This window comes from Pongo abelii, chromosome 9, assembly GCF_028885655.2.
Source record: "Pongo abelii isolate AG06213 chromosome 9, NHGRI_mPonAbe1-v2.0_pri, whole genome shotgun sequence".
Classification (NCBI taxonomy): Eukaryota; Metazoa; Chordata; class Mammalia; order Primates; family Hominidae; genus Pongo; species Pongo abelii.
In genome coordinates this window covers 89,521,329-89,537,060 of record NC_071994.2, presented here as the reverse complement: position 1 = coordinate 89,537,060, position 15,732 = coordinate 89,521,329, and positions in this window count along the sequence as shown.

Sequence of the window (15,732 nt, the reverse complement as noted above, 5' to 3'; positions counted from 1 at the left end):
ATAAAACAAGGCAACAGCTGGAACCCAAGACTGCACCAAGGAGGGCAGCCACCTACTTAAAGGAGAAGCAAAGAGGACACAAATGTGTTGAGCTTCTGTGTGACATTCTACCAGCTGTTTACATTTGCCTTCTCTCATTTAATCCTGATAACAACTATATAGTGCAGATGTTACTTATTCAAATTTTACAAATAAGGACCCACGGCTCAGTTAATTAAGGCATGAAGGAAGGCTTCCCAAAGGAGGTGACTCAATGAAAGTATAAAGAATGAGTAGGAATTGGCTAGGAAAAGGATCAGGACTAAAGCATAGAAAAATAACATATGCGTAGGAATAGTAATGTGAAATAACTTTTAAGGAAACAGAGAAAAAAAACAAATGATTCTGTTCGGCTAAAGGGAAGTGGTAAGAACCCAGAGCACATGGCTCAGGGGGCCTAAACTTTCCCTTCCACTCACTGCTTCACGGGGATGCCGTCCATAACTCAGAAATACCAGCCATTGTACCCCAACTAAAGGAAATGGGTCAGTAGCAGGAATATTGCCCTTGGTGGACCAACAATAATCTTCCCAGAGACTTTTCTTCCAAATCTATTTTTTCTAAACCTTCATTCAGCTGAGGTTACTAAATTGACAGCATATGAGCAGAGGCTGCTACGGCCATTTGCCACTATGTGGAGAAAGCCTGTTTGCAACTAAAGCCAAAGTGAAGCAGACACAGAGAGACACCTAGAGAGAAACAGAGACAGAAAGACCACCTGAAGGACACAGCTTGAAGCCTTAGATCCAGGCATGCCTGCAATTTAGAATTTATACATCTTGGAATTTCCAATTACATAAACCAATAATTTCATTTCTTGTTTAAATTCAATCGGTTCTTTGTCCCAATATAGTGAATTTTAGATACATTTGGGCTACCACAATGGGTGTATCCAAGAATACTCGTGCAGCTCAAGAGACTGTCAGGAGGCATCAGTAAATTTCGAGGTAGCATGATGGGAAATGAAATCTCAGGAGTGAATGTCACAGTCAATGGTGGATACATCGATGAAAAAGCAGTAGGCCTGCTCTTTGTGGGGTACATAGCCAAGCCTATAAGGAGAACAGCAAGGGGAACCCAGGCAATAAGACTGAGAAAGAGCCATCAAAGAGGCAGAAGGAGGACTGCATCAAAGAAGAGATTGCTCAGCAGGGACAAACGCCACCGAAAAGTGAAAGGAATTACCATGTTATAGGAAAATTGGGAAAATACCTCTTTCCCTCATTTCTCCTGTCAAGGCTGTAAGGTAGAGTAGGATAACTGCTTTAAGAGGAATCAAAGTGTAATTGGAAGTCAAAGGCCAAATTCTATGGCCATTTCTGCTTCCATCTTACTCAAATTTTTACCCTCTCTTACCACGTTGACAAGTCCCCTGCTGAATATCTCTTCCCTTGGTTTCAGTGCTATCACTGTGTCCTTCCTCTCTCCTGACTTCTTGTTCCTACCTTCTCAGTGTTCTTTAGTGATACCTCATTTCTAATCAAGCTCTTAAATGGTAACGTTTCTCAGGGATCAGAGGCTGTCTTCTTACCATACACTTTTCTTGGGCCATGTCATTCATTTATGGGTTCTGCAACAGCCCATGACTATTAAGTTCCTAATATGATCCCAGGGTCCCTAAATCCACACCTATAGGATGGGGGCTGCTAAAGCTGTTCAGTGCAGGAAGGAAATCTTTTCCTCTGAACAGACTTTAAATATGTCCACAGAGGATTATGAACAAAGAAGGACTCCGCTGAAAGGAGAGCCAGAGGCCACCATGGCCACCTACAGATGTTCATGCTGAGCACTGCACAAGAACACCTAGTGGAATAGCAAGCTCAGGCTGAAACATGGCCTGTAATCCTCTCTCCAAGCCCTCTGCTGAAGCACTGCATGCACCTGGGAGAAGAGTTGTTGTTTCCTTATAAGCACAAAGACACTGTCTGCTTGCCAAAGCCATGCACCAGCAGGGCAACAACCACCCAGAGGGTTGCCCTTTTCTAATGTATATAAAAATGAGGAATGGACCAACAGTGGCCCTAGGAACCCAAGAAACAATGAATGAGGGAGATACTTAGAGAAAGCAGAACTGGGGGCTAACAAAGAAACTTACTCCTATAATGATATCAAGGAGTCTTCAGAAACCCTATCCAAGAGGACTGATCATTGTTTCAGACCAGTGACTATGCTATGTCTCCTCTTCTCTCCTTTTTCAACAGCGTTTATAGTGGTCATTTGGCTTCTGCCCCAACACTGCATACTGAGTACGCTGGGAGGTGCAAAGATGGCTTGGGCTTGAAGTATTCAGGTCACAAGACAAGTAGGACATCCAAATGTAATGGCAGGTCATGATACTGTGATAAAATAAGAAATATATATATCTGCCCCTGCTTCCTGACATAGAGCTCCTAAGACCTTTGTAGACAGGGGTGCTAGAAGAATCTTTTGTTCTAATATTTGGTCTTTGACCACAGTTTCTGACACAGATTTCCTAAATCCCTTGGAATCTCCTGGGTGATAGGAGCATCTTTTGTTCTAATGAGGTGATTCTTCGTGGGCTCCTGGATGGCCTCAGGATGGGTCTGGTTGCCAGGGAAGCAACCTTGTGATTAGAGGATTGGAACTTTCATCCCCACCTCCAAGCATCCAGCGAGAGCAGAAGGGCTGAGTACTGGGTTGATAACCAATGGCCAACGATGTTACCCATGAACACACCCATCCCACCATCAGGTAAGTCATCCTCAAGATGACTGTAGCCCATCCTGTCACACTCTCGCAAGCCTGAAAGGCAGGAAACAGCCTGCTAGCTGTTTCTCCATCAAGGAATACTGGAGCTCAGATGCCTTCCATAGATGAGACCAAAAGCCTACTGGCATTCTCAGGTGCTCCGTGCACTGCCACAGGCCCCAACAGAAACCATCTGTGGTCACATGCACATTCAGCTCAAATGGGCACCCCAGTCCGTGACCTGTAGGGCTTGTGCCTCCTGAATAGATCGCTTGGCTGCCAGGAAGGTGGTCTCAGCCACATCAACCCAATCCCAGGGAGCTCCCTTCTTTGTTAACAGACACAATGACTTTATCATTTGAGCTAAATGGGGCACGAATGTCCATCAATATCCCAGGAGGCTCACAAAAGTTTGCAGCGTCTCACTGTGGTGGGCTGGGGATATGCCTGAATTTTGTCAGTGATGGCTTCTGGTATGGCCTTTGTCTTACCTGACCAGATAACTCCCAAGAATGTGGCAGATAATCCAGGCCCTTGGACCTTGGATTCATTGATGGCCCAACCACATGCTGCTAAATGTTGCCGCAAGAGGGACACCACTGATTCTAAATCTGCAAGAGAATCAGAGGTTAACATAATATCATCAATATAATGGAATAGGCAGACCCCTTCTGGACATTGCCAGGAGGCTAAATCCATGGCAACAAGACCATAACATAGGTCGGGCTATGGACATAGCCCTGCAACGACACTGTGAAAGTCCATTGTCGCCTTTCCCACGTGAAGGCAAACTGATCCTGGCTCTCTGGAGCGATGTTGATGGAGAAAAATGCATTGGCCAAGTCCACTACATAATGGTATTGTGCCAGTTCTGTCATCAAAATGGTCCATTATATTCATGATTGACAGCACAGCTGCATGCAAAGGGGGTGTTAATTATTCAGTTCCCAATAGTCCACCATCATCTGCCAGGTTCCATCAGGCTTCCTAACTGACCACACTGGAGAATTGTAGGGGCTATGGGTGCCACACACTATCTGCACCTCCTCCAGCTTTTTAACTGTCTCAGTTATCTCTGCATGCCCACCCAGCAAATGGTATTGACAGGTGGAAGTAACCCGTCGGGGTGTGGCAGGACCCGAGGCCGGTGATGCGTATGTCCATGCAGCACCAGCTTCATCACATGCACCTGGAGTCTGAATTCCCCAGCCATGGTTTGTAACACCAGGCCATGTAAAAGGTACACCCCCAGAATGTATTCTGGTATGGGAGAAACATATACAGTATATAAATGGGGAGCCAAGTGGCCAATGGCATGGTACAGAAATACAGGTTGCACTTTCACTGATCGGCCTCCGTAAGCATCAATGTATGCAGCTTTGCCTGTGGGTTCCCATAAACAAGACTACAATCTGTGCCAGTAGCTACCAGCATCAGCACCCGCTGTACATTGGTGGGGAACCAGTGGATTGCTAATTCCACATGTGGCCTCCAGTCGTCCAGTGTCTTCCCAAGCAGGGCACCTTGGCCAGTTCCCTAATCAAACGGAAAAGGCTTTGCATTTCCGCCTGGCTGCAGCAAGTAGTCTTCAAGCTGGAGCCGCCCAGGCGGGACAGCGTTGTGCAGCAATGTCCTTCTTCCCCTTGGACATTTTCTGGAATTGCTACTCCAGAGACAACTGTCTCCACAAAGTTAAGAGTACTTCACTGGGCTGCTTATTGATTTTCTCTCAGTAAACCCTGGCCAAAATCAAATCTATCCACATCTGTGAGTGTGTCACTCATTGGGGCCCCCTTTTTTCCCATGGGGGCCCCTCTTTTTTCCCATGGGGGAGACCCCCGCAGGTGGGGGAGCTTCCCCTTCTTTACAGCACGGACCCCTCAGTCCCGCCCATGGCCTTCTGCTTCTCTGAGAGCCACCATAGCAGTAGTCACTTCATGTGCATGGCACCCTATATATGAGGTGAGGACAGCAGCTAGGGAGCCAAAGGCACTCAGGGGCACAGGTCCCAACACAAGATCCCTCATGTGGGAGGTGAAACGTTCATCAGTGTTACCAAGGTATTCAGATCAGACATAGCCTGCCGCATACCCTTCTCCCAGATGACTTGCACCAAATCGGCATACGACTGCCGTCTACTCACAGTTTTGGGTATTTCACTGGCGTCATTTCACACAGTCCGTGTGGCTGCCCATCGCCACTCAGTCAGGGTGTGGTCACCTTGCCCTGCCTTTAACTGCCTCCTCACTTGGAACCACTGAGAGAGGGAGGGGTGAGTCTAATGGTGGCCAGCTTTTCCATCTCAGAGGCAGAACAAGAAATACTATCTGCTCCCTCATTTCACAAATGAAGCAACCAGGCGGACAGAGGTTCTCCTGGATGCTGGTGGCCCTGCTTGCCTATTTCCCACAACTCAGTTGGGGTACAGGCAATATATGAAGTGTGTTGTGTTACAGTGGGCAATCCCTGAGCCCACTCTTGGGGTCCCAACAGCTGTTCATTTTCTACCTTCTGACGGACGACTGGGCAACCCTGCAACAGGGGTTCTTCCTCCTCGGTATCAGACCTAGTGGGGAGTCTCCAGCTGAAACGACGGACCCAGGCCTGCATTCACAGCAGCCCCTAATTCTTTTTCCAAGCTCTGAAGCCAGGACTCCAGGTGCCCCACCTGCACCTGGAAGTCCCCATTTATGGCAGCCTCTTTTTCTGATCTGTGTAGCCAGGTCTCCAGGCACCCCGTCTGTGCCTGGAGGTCCCTTACCTGTGCGGCACCTCAGGGACTGGGTGTGTACTTTTTTATAGCACAGTCAAAAAGCCTCATCTGACTCTGCCAGCAAAGGCGCCCTCCTTCTCAGTGCTGTGTGCTTCCAGTTGCTCCAGCACCTTCTCCATGCTTGCGGGAGACCCATCTACCACCACCCAGCTATCCACTGGAGCCCATCCAAGCAGCACAGCTGCCAATGGGCACCACAACCCATGTTACAGCCACATGGCCAACCCAGAATCAGCAGGAGCCAAAGGCTCACTCACCTCAGGATCCTGTTCATGACACCAATTGTCAGGTTCTATCCCAAACTGAGGTCCGAGGGGAGTCGGTGGGGGGTGGGGGTGGCTGGAAAAACACTACAGGAATCATAGGGAGTTTTGATATGGCTTTATTCTCTTTCTGGGTACAAGCCCTATGTGCAGCGCTAGCAGGGTAATTATACCTTTTGTAGACAATAGTGTCTCTAAGCCAGGCACAGACTCACGTGAGTGATCACCTAATGCACTTCACGTGGCATGGTTGCATAATGTGCGGCCACAGGTCAGGGCGTTTCCTGGACCAAAACGCCACTGGAGACTGATCTCAGGTGCAGCTTGTTCTAGACTGAGGGTCTAAGGATATGTAAATACCCATCATGAGCAGGGGAGGCAGTAATGAAAGCCCAGGCTGGCTCGCAGGAAGCCCCAGGTGTTTTTTATGAGAGTGTTATGAGAGTGCACCTGTGCTCCAAACCCACTGAATCATGCTGTGCCAGAAGGCTGCCTTAGCCTATTCCTGACTAAAGTGCAGCCATTTCCCTTACAATGTGTACATAGAAGTTATTGGGTAGGACTTAAAAAGAAGGTAGACAGCTGCAGGCATAAGCACTTTTCTTTTTTAAAAAACCTTCCACCTTTTTTTCCTGCTTTCTGTCTGGAATGCAAACATGATGCCTGGTGCTCTAGCAGCGATATTCAATTATAAGACAAATCCAAGATGGAGGATACATAATAAAATGGTGAGGCAGAAAGATAAATAGGTTCCTCGGTCCCCGAAAAACACCATGATACCAGCGCACCAGCCCACTAATGTGAAGCATAATACATTTCCATCTGGTTTAAGCCACTGTTCCTTCTGGTCTTTGACAAGAAAGTTTCTTCCAGTAACTAAATGTAATTCCTAACAAATATACTACGAATATGTATAAGATTCCCACATTCATTGATCAATAGTTCAGATCTCTCCCAATAACTCCGGAACTATCCTCTAGCTGGATGTGCCAGCTGCCTCAATGGCAACATTCTCAAAATTAAACTCATTATCACTTTGCCCACTCCCAACCTTCACATCCCACACTGAGTCTGTTCCTCAGCTTGAGGGGTGGTGGATAAGGAACAAAGAGCTGACAAGCAATGAGCTCTGGGTCTCAAGAAGAGGGACATGTACCATGACTGGCCACTTGGAGTTAAAGGACACCCAGCCACAGGTCAGGGACTTTCCTGGACCAAAACGCCACTAGAGACTGATTTCAGGTGCAACTTGTTCTAGACTGAGGGTCTAAGGATATGTAAATACCCATTATGAGCAGGGGAGGCAGTAACGAAAGCCCAGGCCAGCTCGCAGGAAACCCCAGGTGTTTTTTATGAGAATGTTAAAAGTGGCTGAGTAGGATCGCTCACACCTGTAATCCCTGCACTTTGAGAGGCTGAGGCAGGAGGATCACCTGAGCCCAGGAGTCTGAGATCAGCCTGGGCAACAAAGAAAGACCCTGTCTCTACAAAAATTAAAAAATTAACCAGGCATGGTGGCACGTGCCTGTAGTCCCAGTTACTGAAGAGGCTGAAGCAGGAGGATCACTTGAGCCTGGGAGGATAAGGCTGCACTGAGCCATGAGCCACGATTGTGCCATTGCATTCCAGCCTGGGCAACAGAGTGAGACCCTGTATCAAAAAAAAAAAAAAAAAAAAAAGGAAAAGCCAGTTATTACTGCTGAAAATACCTAGTAATATTTTATCAAGGAATGACCCCGGATGAAATATTGGAAATATCTATCTCTCAGGTAACAGGTGGCAGCCAGGAAGTGGCCATGTTTTCAGATTTGTTGGGCCTGAGTAATAGTATGTGTATATGTGAGTATGTCATGGGTATCTATGCTGTGTATGCATGTGTGGTGAGTTTGTGCAATGTGTGCAGAGTGTAAACATGTACACACATCTATGCATATGCAGGTACCTGCTGTGTGTGTGGACTGTGAGAGTTTGGACGGAGGCAGTGAGTGGGGTAGTGAGAGACTGCTGCCTTTCCATAATGGAATATCTAATATTGTGAGAGTTTATCCTTTACCAAGCACCTTCATGTCGATGTGTTCATTTGGGCCTCACAGAAGTTTATAAGGTAGGGACTAATGTTGCTCCTATTTTTCAAGTGAAGGGACTGAGACACAGACAGGTAGAATCCAACTAAAAAGAACATCCTGCACAAAGGTGTCACACTGCTGGGCTTTCTATACGAGAGCTGTGCGAATGGAAGTTCTCTCAAAGGGAGGGGAGATAGCACCACCTAAGTCAAGAATTTGTGTCCATTTGTCCATCGCATGCTCCTGCCTCCTATTCATGCACTCATCCATTCATTTATTCATTCATTTTCATTTATTCAGTCTCAAACATGAATTTGATCTCTCTTGCATGTCAGACCAGCTGACCTTGACTGTGTGTGGGAGAAACAAGGTGAGAGGCCTGGGTACCCACAAGTGGCACTAATAGGGCAAAAATGACCCAAGTGGGACGTGAGTGAAGGAAGGGAAATTACAAAAGAGAGAGTGAGCAGAATTTAATTAAATTGCGGATACATCCCAAGCTTTCTTTTCTTTACATTCAGGCTCCATCTGATTGAATTTCAGAACCCTAGAGTTTATGTTTAAAATGCCTTCTAAAATTAGCACGCACAGCCCTGCAGTTTCTGCAACATGCTCTCCTTATTAACAACACCTGCCCTTCTCAGGCACCACCCACATTTCCAGAGCACTGCTCCAGCTAGGAAGGAGCAGGGAGTTACAAGGTCTGGTTCTACTTCAGCTCTGTCAGGAGAGAGCTGGGTGTCTTTGGATGAGACTTACCCGCTGGGACTCCATTTATGCCAAGTCACGTCAGCAAAGCAGGTACAGCTGTTCCCTCAGGGATTTGGAGAAACGCTGTGTCAAGCTCTGCATGTGGGGATATTGCGGGCATTGGTGCCAGGCCTGTGAGCTTCTGACCTGATAAGCGTTGCTCCTTGTTATTGACTTCCCAAGTGCTTGCACATCTTTTCATTAGACCAGTACATCTTCCCTTCAAGACAGGCATCTATTCCCACTCCATTTGAAAAGTAAAGTTTTAGAGTGGTTTGTAGGCTGGCTAGAGACCTCAGAACAAGTTAGTGGATGAGGGAGAAATCAGACTCAGAACCCTCCAGCCAGGGATTCAATCATTCTCTCCTTCCTTTTTTCCACATTTATTATATACCTCTGTGTACCAGGTACACAGCAATAAACTACACCTGGTGTCTGCTGGCACAAAGGTGCAGTCTGAGGGAAGGGCGAGGGAAGTCGACAGCCAGTCACCCCACGACAGTGACAGTGCTGTGGTGGTGGTGTGGCGGGATAACCAGTGAGGTATGGAGATACAGCAGAGGGCCCCTCAACTTCAGCCTGCCCCAGGGAACTAGGAATCTTTCTGGGCTTTGCCAGGAATGTCCACTGCTGTGTCCCAACACCAGCTTCCCCACTGCTCCCAGTGTTCCTCAACATCCAGGGTGAGCCCTGGCCTCCATTTCCTCCAGGAGCCTTTGTATGCAGAGGCTCAGAGCCAGAAGGCCACCCCATACCACAAGGCCCTGGGGGGGATTTTGGAATTAGGTGTTACATTGAGAAGGTGCACACTTACTTCCATTTTAGTATTTGCTATTGGAAAGGGCTGCTTGAATTTCTGGGAGAATTTTATCCCCTTCCTTCCAGGTCATTCGGAGTTTCCTTTATAATTTCATTTTTAACTATATGTTATTTTTCCCAGCTCAAATCTGTTGCCAATATCAAAGCTGTTGAAAACATTTTTGGATTCTGTTATGATAAATGCCATGGGGTGAAAATGTTGTTATCTTAATAGCTGGCCCCAGAGTTCTCCTTAGGGAGGGAGAACTCTTTGTTTTGTGAAAATACCTTAACAAGGACCTTGGGGTAGAAAGTGAAACCTACAGGAACCTTAGTACAAAGCCACTGGCTAAAATGAACCTAAAATATAAGAAAGGAATTTGTTTTAGGTCTAGAGAGGGAGCAGAAACAGAGGGATGCATGAAAGGAGAGGAAGAAGGAGAATTAAGATTAAGAGAAGTCTATAAGTTAAGATTAAGTCCAAGTCACTGGCAGGCCCCCAGCATTGGGTGGAGTCCAGACCCTGACCAGAGAGATAGTTTAGTGCCAGCAAATTGTGAGACCCAGGATGCCAAATGTTCCACTTGAAAGTTCATTGCTGTTATGTAGAAAGCCACTCATCTCCCTCCAAAATTTTAGCAAACTCTGTAACGCTCATGAGCACTGTATGAGTGGAATTCTTTTAAGGCCTTGAAGAAGGGGCTGAGCTTCTTGTCTGGATCAATGTCGCAAGGCAGAAGTGTTCCTGAGAAGATGAGCTGCTCTCATCCCTTGGGAACTTGTGGAAATCTTGGGACAACTTTGGACTTCAGCAGAAAAGAACTGTAGTTTGAGGAGGCCAGGGTTGACATGTGAATTAAATAAATGCAAAGCAATTAATTAAACCAAGAGACTAAGGGTGCTGGGACAAGAATCTAACTTGATAGAACCCTGCCTAGGAGCAATATCACTACTCTACTCTCTGCAAAGTGCTTTCTCATGCATTGTCTCATTTGATCTCACACCACCTCTGGGAGGCAGCCTGGATGGAGAGGCTGGTGCCTATTTTACGGGTGCAAAAAAAATGTTCTCTTTTCATGCCCTTTCAGGCCTGAACTCTCTGAGGCAGATGGAATTCTCCTTGAAGGCTCACGAGGAGTAGGAATCAGAAAGCTTGTTCTGCTAAACCTGGAAGATCAGCACCATGAGACGGTGAAGGTGGATGGAGGGGTGATTTGTCTGAAGTGCCAAAAAAAGGCTTTGTTCTGCTCATAGTTTGAAAAAAAAAAATGTGTCCATTGCTTCTGTGGTTTCCCAACATACATTTTGGTACCACCTGGACCAAGTGTCTCCAGTGAACAGCAGGTTCTGACACCCTGACCTCAGCTCCAAGCTCCTCCTCTCCAAGGGCTGGTGAAAGCCTCTAACGTTTCTGCGTCCAAGACAAAAGTCCTGAGGTCTGCTTTATTTCCACTTCTCCTCAGCAGGTCCCACTTTTTTTTTTTTTTTTTTTTTGAGACAGGGTCTCACTCTCACTGTCTCGCCCAGACTGGTGTGCAGCGGTGCAATCTTGGCTCACTGAAACCTCCGCCTCCCAGGCTCCAGCAATTCTCCTGCCTCAGCCTCTCAAGTAGCTGGGATTACAGGCACGCACCACCACTGCCCGGCTAATTTTTGTATTTTTAGTAGAGACAGGGGTTTCATCATGTTGGCCAGGCTAGTCCTGAACTCCTGACCTCAAATGATCTACCCGCCTCTCCCTCCAAAAGTGCTGGGATTACAGGCGTGAGCCACTGTGCCCGGCCAGCAGGCCCTACATTCTGCTAGTCATCTTTCCTGTGCTCCAGGCTGCTCTCCTATCCTTCAGCACTAGGGCCCTAGGTGGGATTCACAGAAGGAATTATATCCCTACTCAGTGTTTACCTGACGATTATATACCCTTTCTCAGGGTTTACCTGCCGACCCAAACACTCTCCTGTCCTCACACCTGCCAGGGAAGTGCGCTTCCTTTGGGGCCCAAAGCCCAGAATGCTTTGAGCAGATACAGCTTTATCTCTGTTTTATGCTCTGTTGGGTTCCTCTCTTAGATGTATTTTCATCCTGTGAGTTTTCTTTGGTGGAAGAGAAGGTATTTTAAGCTTTTTTGGAGCAGAAGAGTAATTTCCTGGTTGTGATCCAGGCTCTAAATGGCTTCCTATACCCTGCCTTCCCCGCCCCAGTCCCTCCCTGCTTCCACACACCAGACCAGGCAGAAGCCTTCCTAGCTTGGCTCTTCCTGTGTAACACATTCCCCCCAGAGCATGTGCGGATGTGGGGTGGGGAAGGATTAAGCCTCTTGTGTCCTGTGTCATAGGCCATATAAACACCTCAAAGACATCACCCCTTCCAGAACCCTGCACAGATGTGATACATATAATGCATAAGTACATGACTACATGAGGGTTCTCATCATATCCCCTTTTCTGCTTGAGTATGAAACAGACAAACTAAACCCCTCTATTTCCATGAGCTCATGAACAATTAGAGTAAGAACTCCGGCTCCCAAATGAGAGCTAACAGCCCGTAACAGCCTTTGACTTGGAAGTGTACTTTCAAAAAGACCGTGCCAAGCGCTGTGTTACCCACTGACAGTTTAGGGACAAGGTCTGGGTGCCCACAGAGCCTAGGTGTCGAGGACGAAGGAAGCCTCTGCCAGGGAGATGAGCCTGAGACAGCTACAGAAGATGGCACGTGTGGCCAGGACAGGCCCCAAAGGGGACCAGCTCGCCTGCCTGAGTACATCCGGGCATCCTCTTTGCAGAAGGCTACTCTGAATCTCCCTCCAACACACTGTGACATCCATTTTTTGCAAGTCATCTGTTGCTCAGAGGAAATGCTAGACGGTGGTTGGGCCATAATTAGAAAGACAGGTAGATGTGTGACATTTCCGAGGGCTAGGCTGGGTGCAGCTAAGCAGGACAGTAGGAGGCTGCCTAGAGAAAACATTTTTTCAGATCTGGGACTCTTGGTATACACCACTGAAGGGCTGACTCTATGACTGAGAGAGCTGATAATTCACTTGTGCCCCGTCTGATCTGGGACTTAGACCTTCTCAGCACTTCCTGCAAACCCGACTAACGGCCAGATGGGCTGCCTAGGAGAGGGGCATCGCCCAATCTGCAGGAAACAGTAATTACAAATCAATGTTTGTGGGACCTGACTGGGGTCGAGCCTGCAGAAGCTGGGTTTGTGACCAATCGAGGGATCCTGCCAGCCTAGGGTGCCAACGTTCTAGGGTGCCAACGTGGGGCAGGGCTGAACACCAATCTGGCCAGGCAAGCGTCACCAAGCCAGATCCTGCGCTGAGCCTGAGCCCGAGCCCGAGCCCGCGGGTTGCTCTCCGACTAGCGCTCGTGGAACACGGTTGCCACCTAGTGGCCAGATCTGGCATGACTAGCGCCCAGAGGTCCCAGGGAACAGCCTGTGCGGCGGGGATCACGATAGCCACCACTGCATGACAGTAATGACGTCAAAACTACATCAACACTACGCATCTTTCCAGCCATCCTGCCCTCTGCCCTAAGCCTTTGTTCAGGCTGATCCCTCTGTCATCATAATCGCATTAATTACAATAGTAAGAGTAGCATCTCCATCAAAAAGAACAAGACTCTCCACCATGTATTGGGCACTTACTTTGTGCCATACACTAAGCCAGGCACATGGGATTAGAAATTACCAAGCTAAAGTCCCTTCCTTCATGGGACCCATATGCTCAGATATTTGCAATTAACCAAAATATAAGACATAGTGGCAAAATAGATTCAACAACCTGCAGGGGCACAGATGAGGTGACAAGTCATTGAATATCAGGAGCTGGTTTTTAGGTGTCATCAAGGGTGCAAAGGATGGGTAAGATTTCAACAGGTGACAAAAGGGAAAACATTCCGAGCAAAGGAATGGGACAGTGAAAACAATGGGTCCAGGAAACAGCAAGTGTAGCTGCCAAATATTGTGTATGTGTGTTGTGGGGGGTACAGAGGGGTACCAGGACCCAGAAATGGTTAGAACTTGAAGTTATGATAATTTGTGATGTAAGCCAGTTTCTGGGTTTTAGCTTTTCTTCTGAGGCCTAAGATAAGCCACTGGAAGGTTTGAAGCAAGAATATTGGTTGTTTCTTGAAGATCTATTTAAGAGGCAAGTGTGCAGAGATGGAAAAATGGCTGCAGCATTTGTTACAACATAATTCACTCAACATCCAACAGAAAATGACAAGCCTGTTATGAGCCAGATGCTGTTCATACAAAAATCTCTTCTCTCGTGAAACCTACATTCTGGAGTTCGATGAGAGAGTGGGTAGGAGGGATAGAGAAGAAACAGATGCAAGATATTGCAGAAGTTGAATCTCCAGGACTTTGATGGCCAAAGAGGAAGAAAGAGGAAGGAGTAAAAGATGTCACCTAAATGAGAGAGAGAGAGGTGAAGCCACCTGATGCTGGAACTGAAAGAAAAGGGCAGGTCTGTGGGGAAAGGAAAACGAGTCTGCTTTGGTAATCAGTAAATTCAACAAGCAACTCCAAAGCAAAAACTCTGAGTCCACAAAATCAACATTACATTGCAATGACCAACCTCTCCCATCCCATGAAAATTGAGACTAGGTTTACTGCCATTACAGGTTAAAACTGTGCTGAATTAGTTGTCAAATACAAATCTCTATAAACAGAAAAGGAGCGTTCTCTTGGAGAGAAAATGAACCTTTCAAGATCCAAAGAGGAATGATGACCTGCCTGTGAAAAAGCTGATCATAATCCCCAAAGACACAATCCTGAACGCCATAATCTCGAATGTTGACATCTCAAAAGATAAAAATCCAGAAAATATAACTCTGACAAAAAAAATTTGTTAATTCTTTAAAAGATATTTATATTTTTTAGGGAGGTTTATTTGAAAAACATATAAAAACATGATAGAACATTTCATAGGCCACCTTTTCACAATAAACTAGGTAATAACAAAGTCCATAGTTGTGCAAGCATAAACATTCAGGTATGTTAATGAGAGTCTCAGAAGTATAATGGTTATGACAGACAAATTTATTCATAAAGAAATAGCTCAAAAAGGGAAATGTATAAACACATATCACCAAGCTTTATAACTGCAGTTGTCTGAAATACCATGAGAGACAACCTAAGGCTTTTGACATGTTTAATCCAAAACCGCAATGGGTCACCACTGCATATGCAGTCACCCACAGAGCTGAGATCTCAAGAAATGTTATCTTTCACAAATGCTCATGTACAAAAAGGACATCTCTTCACTTATTGAGGAAGTTTCAATGTTTTTACATACATGCACAATGTTTACACACAAAATCAATGTGATAATATATTTCCATGCAGTCAAATTTGCAAAAAAAAAAAAAAAAGCACAAATTAGAACTCTCTAAAAGAATGTACACCATTTAAACCTCTGGTATTAGAAGTGATGTGAAAATGAAATACATAGCATAGTGAATTGGCAATTTTGTGAAGAGGCAGAAGTTGTACATAATTGAATAACCTGGCAGGGGAGATCTGTATTTTTTATCTGCATTTTCACTTCTTCTATGATCTTCAAGACATTAGCTACACTTGTATTTGTTGAGTGGTTGTGGTCTACAAATTTTGTAAGTATATGCTGTCCATTTGAAGGTCTGGTTACTGCTCGGCCATTGCAATTAAGCAATTTTCTGCTTCTGAAGCACCAATAATAATTCGCTTTTAAACTTTTCTTTCACCATTAAGTAGCCTCATATACCTTTTGTGAGTGAACAATCTCACAGATCTCTTCCATTGTGTCAGAAGGAATACAGTAAGAAGGAATGATATCTGGCTTCCCTAATACCACATCTGTATTAGTTAGGGTTCTCCAGAGAGACAGAATCAATAGGATATGTACACAGATATGGCAGGGATTTACTAGAAAAACTGGTTCATGCAATTATAGTGGCTGAAATGTCCCACAACAGGCCGTCTGCAAGCTGGAGACCCTAGGATGCTGGTAGCATGGCTCAGTCCAAATGTGAAGGCCTCAGAACCAGGGAAGCTGACGGTATAACTTACCCAGGGGTCTGCTGGTGTTAAGTCATGGAGTCCCAAGGCTGGAGAATGTGGAGTTCTGACGTCAAAGGCAGCAGAAGAAAATCTGTCTCAACTCCCAGAAAGAGACCAATTTGCCTTCTGCATTTGTTCTCTCTGGACCCCCAGCTGATTGGATAACATAGGCCAACACTGAGGACACATCTTCCCCACCTAGTCCACTCAGACTCACACTCATCTCCCCTGGAACATACCCCACAGACACACCCCAAATAATGCTTTACCAGGGCTCTAGGCATTC